Raw genomic sequence first — 5,000 nt, 5'->3', positions numbered from 1 at the left:
TCCACAATAAACAGACCATACCGCCATCTGTGGGATACCCAGGCGTCTTATTTCGTGAAGACACCATGCCGACCTCTATGGGACGATGGTGACACCGCCGCCCACAGGCGCAACACAGCCATCTATGGGAATGTGACCAAACTACATTGCCATCCGGCCCAGAAACGACACCTCCATCTACAGGAATCGAACGAAACTACGCCAACCATACCTCCAAAACACGGCACCGCCATCTATGACAATGTGACGAAACCACATGCAATAGCTCCATCTACGCGAATCGGACGACACTACGTCCACCATGTCGAGCGCACCACCAAAAATACCGCCATCTGCAGGTCTCCCGCAACATGGCCTGCTGCACCGACGATACTGCCATCTATGAGACGACAAGCCGACGACGACATCGCTAGGGCCCACAGTGCCCATTTTCCGACGCCACCCACAAAGCCTGCATCATCTGTCCACCACAGGAGCCCCAACGCCAGTGCCTGCGCCGCACGAAGTCGTCGACCGATCATCGCTCCGCTCCACTCCACTCGCACCCGCACCCGCAAGTGCCCCACCCCAACCGCCCAAATCGCAACTCCAGCGGATGAACGGCGGACTCTTCCCGCACTCGTAACGTGCAATCCACCCCTATATCATGCGTTTCATGAAGAGTTATATCCAATATGCCATATTCCCGCTGTCCCTATACATGCTCTAAGTAGCTCGCTTGCTACAGCAGCAGCAGCACCACGTCCGCGCGCTTCCCTGGGGGCACTGAACCGCAGGACGCGAGACCCCACGCCCAGTGGCAAACAGGACTCCTCTCACAATATAGACGGTCACTACCCCGCACAACGATGACGGTGTGGGGGCCATTTTACGACACCGCTTCCTGCGGTGCCAACGCTGTCGTAGAGTCGATACGCCATCTTTGGTAGAAGGCAACCATTCCGCTGTAAATGAGTACGTCGCTCGTAGTTCAGTCACCTCGCAGCACTGCTCAGTAAACTATGCAGGCCCACATAGATAGATCAAATACGCAAATGCCCCTATACATGCTGAACGTCTGTGCAAACAAAAGGAACCACACGTCACCCACACACTCTATCACACACTACTCTCTGCCTGTAACAGACACAGATGCAATAATTAAGCACCACCATGGACCAACGTCCGGTGCATCCTATCCGCCACAGTACACCAACCAGACTATGATAACCAGGCCACGAGGTCCAATCATAAAACAGAATATCCCACTCGTCCGACAACCACAATTGCTCAGATAAGCCACCAACACCCACACATGTCCCACACAGGGGTGCACCCAACATCACCACACTGCCTCGTCTTACAGAACAAACACACTGGCAGGAATGAAACACACAGGTCTGCCGCAACCTCGGACACGGCGCGCCCCCTCTCACTACCGAAAAGCGCATCCCAACGTGACATACCTCCTTTGACACACTGACGCTGCCTCGGGCATCCACTTCCTACGGTCAATATGAACGAACCTCGCCCCGCCCCCCCCCCCCCCCACCAACACGCCATCCCATACCACAATGTGTACCATACCCAAACCTAACGTGTACTGTACTACAACGCAATGTGTACCAAAACACAACCCAGTTTGTACCTTAACCTAACCTATGTCACCTTAACCTAACCTATGTCACCTTAACCTAACCTATGTCACCTTAACCTAACCTATGTCACCTTAACCTAACCTATGTCACCTTAACCTAACCTATGTCACCTTAACCTAACCTATGTCACCTTAACCTAACCCATCTTGCACCTTAACCTAACCTATGTCGCCTTAACCTAACCTCTGTTGCACCTTAACCTAACCTGTGTTGCACCTTAACCTAACCTGTGTTGCACCTTAACCTAACCTGTGTTGCACCTTAACCTAACGCAATTTGCACCGCAATGTAACGCAATTTGCACCGCAATGTAATGCAATTTGTACCGCAATCTACCCCAAGTTGTACCGCAATCTACCCCAAGTTGTACCGCAATCTACCCCAAGTTGTACCGCAATCTACCCCAAGTTGTACCGCAATCTACCCCAAGTTGTACCGCAATCTACCCCAAGTTGTACCGCAATCTACCCCAAGTTGTACCGCAATCTACCCCAAGTTGTACCGCAATCTACCCCAAGTTGTACCGCAATCTACCCCAAGTTGTACCGCAATCTACCCCAAGTTGTACCGCAATCTACCCCAAGTTGTACCGCAATCTACCCCAAGTTGTGCCGCAATCTACCCCAAGTTGTGCCGCAATCTACCCCAAGTTGTGCCGCAATCTACCCCAAGTTGTGCCGCAATCTACCCCAAGTTGTGCCGCAATCTACCCCACGTTGTGCCTTAACCTAACCCACGTTGTGCCTTAACCTAACCCACGTTGTGCCTTAACATAACCCACGTTGTGCCTTAACATAACCCACGTTGTGCCTTAACCTAACCCACGTTGTGCCTTAACCTGCTCTGTAAATGGCATATGACACGTTACATTAATGTATTGTTGTCCAACCGCAACCCGCTCAGAATGTTGTGTACACAGCTACGTGTCATCTCCCCATAACAGCTGTATTGCAGTGTGGTACGCCATAGAGACGTGTGGGAGTAATGGACGCAGTGGATGGCGATCAGCATGAGCCGTCTGTTCATGTAGTGGCGCGTGTATGCAGACATAGTAGTCTCTTCTCACACAATGTGATAGCACGGTGTCCCGCGTTCCACATCTGCGACATGCTACAGAGGCTGGTTGACAGTTCGTCGCGCAATGGACATCGCATACGTACGGGGGCACCTTCCACGTGCCCTCTAGTCGGGCACATTTTGTTGCGTGGATGTGAGCGGATGTAGTGTGTCTTGACACCTGACAGGCAGGCATGCAATAATAGTTGACTTTGCAAACGGGGATGGACGTGGACGTGTACGTTTACTGGTGACGTTACGCAAATGAACAACTGGTAACCCGTTGTGGTGCGGTTGATCTTGCTGGAGGTACATCTGTGAGGGCAACGATCGGTACAGCTATGACGCGGTTGTGTCAGCGATACCCACCACACCAATGAACGTGAATGTGGATCTGGGTGTGAAGCGATACGCGGCTGTGGGTGGGTGGGACTGTCCCCGGCCGGTGAGGGGGGGCCGCCCGGCGTGCTGGCCGCGCGGTGCGTGGGCGCACGCGCTACAGCCGGCTGGTGGGGGCGCCCAGTGGCAGGCGCGCCGGCCGACGGACGCGGCAGGCGGCGCAGCTGCGCGCCGGGGCACCCTGCGCGCGGCGCCGTGCAGCCAAAGTGGGTCCTCGCCGGCCCGGTGCGAAGCGCGGTGGACATCTGCAGTGTGCTGGTCCGATTGAGGACTGTGTGCGTTGAGGATGCGCCGCCGCCCGGCACTCGGCGCCGCGACGCCGTCTGCTGCTCGGTCGCCCCAGCGGTTCTCGCTGGTGGTTTGTATCGCAGTTGTGCAGACGTGTTGGCACGTGCGCTGTGCTGGGAGAGTTCGCTTCGGCACCCACGTGGGGCCTTTGCCCTTCTGTGGCGCTGGCGTTGGAGCTGCCGGTCACCGTAGGTGGCGCGTGTTGTCTCCCGCCGGCAATGCCACGACAGCACGCTCCCGGGCCTCTGTCGGCAGCGGCAAGCTCAGTTGGGAGCACGGGTGGTCGCACCTAAAGCGTCTACTCGCCTAACTCCGGGCGATTGCGCCTCTCTCGAACCCGACCAAGTACTTAGGACGGCGCTGCGCGCCGCCGGGACCTGAGAGGGTTTCGAGGTGTATTGTGCAGGGGAGCTCAGCCTCCTCCTGTTTGCAGAATAATTGAGCGGACGCTTGCGTGTTCGCGCGGGCCCCCGGGACACACTCCCGGGCGGCCGGCTGCTCAGCTCTAGTTGACGCAGCTCCCTGGTTGATCCTGCCAGTAGTCATATGCTTGTCTCAAAGATTAAGCCATGCATGTCTCAGTACAAGCCGCATTAAGGTGAAACCGCGAATGGCTCATTAAATCAGTTATGGTTCCTTAGATCGTACCCACGTTACTTGGATAACTGTGGTAATTCTAGAGCTAATACATGCAAACAGAGTCCCGACCAGAGATGGAAGGGACGCTTTTATTAGATCAAAACCAATCGGTCGGCTCGTCCGGTCCGTTTGCCTTGGTGACTCTGAATAACTTTGGGCTGATCGCACGGTCCTCGTACCGGCGACGCATCTTTCAAATGTCTGCCTTATCAACTGTCGATGGTAGGTTCTGCGCCTACCATGGTTGTAACGGGTAACGGGGAATCAGGGTTCGATTCCGGAGAGGGAGCCTGAGAAACGGCTACCACATCCAAGGAAGGCAGCAGGCGCGCAAATTACCCACTCCCGGCACGGGGAGGTAGTGACGAAAAATAACGATACGGGACTCATCCGAGGCCCCGTAATCGGAATGAGTACACTTTAAATCCTTTAACGAGTATCTATTGGAGGGCAAGTCTGGTGCCAGCAGCCGCGGTAATTCCAGCTCCAATAGCGTATATTAAAGTTGTTGCGGTTAAAAAGCTCGTAGTTGGATTTGTGTCCCACGCTGTTGGTTCACCGCCCGTCGGTGTTTAACTGGCATGTATCGTGGGACGTCCTGCCGGTGGGGCGAGCCGAAGGCGTGCGACCGCCTCGTGCGTGTTCGTGCGTCCCGAGGCGGACCCCGTTGAAATCCTACCAAGGTGCTCTTTATTGAGTGTCTGGGTGGGCCGGCACGTTTACTTTGAACAAATTAGAGTGCTTAAAGCAGGCAAGCCCGCCTGAATACTGTGTGCATGGAATAATGGAATAGGACCTCGGTTCTATTTTGTTGGTTTTCGGAACCCGAGGTAATGATTAATAGGGACAGGCGGGGGCATTCGTATTGCGACGTTAGAGGTGAAATTCTTGGATCGTCGCAAGACGAACAGAAGCGAAAGCATTTGCCAAGTATGTTTTCATTAATCAAGAACGAAAGTTAGAGGTTCGAAGGCGATCAGA

At 54.6% G+C, this 5,000-nt stretch overlaps 1 non-coding gene across 1 annotated transcript in view; it reads left to right on the top strand.

The window, feature by feature from the left end:
* The first annotated feature begins 3,899 nt into the window (after window positions 1–3,899).
* The window catches only part of LOC126138838 (small subunit ribosomal RNA), a 1,909-nt gene continuing 808 nt past the window's right edge, over window positions 3,900–5,000 (top strand). Inside the window, exon 1 of the ribosomal RNA XR_007528340.1 lies at window positions 3,900–5,000. This exon is cut by the window's right edge and continues 808 nt beyond it. This is a non-coding gene — a ribosomal RNA (small subunit ribosomal RNA).

Source organism: Schistocerca cancellata, unplaced genomic scaffold, assembly GCF_023864275.1.
Source record: "Schistocerca cancellata isolate TAMUIC-IGC-003103 unplaced genomic scaffold, iqSchCanc2.1 HiC_scaffold_671, whole genome shotgun sequence".
Taxonomy (NCBI): Eukaryota; Metazoa; Arthropoda; class Insecta; order Orthoptera; family Acrididae; genus Schistocerca; species Schistocerca cancellata.
This window is presented reverse-complemented; position numbering and strand designations above follow the sequence as displayed.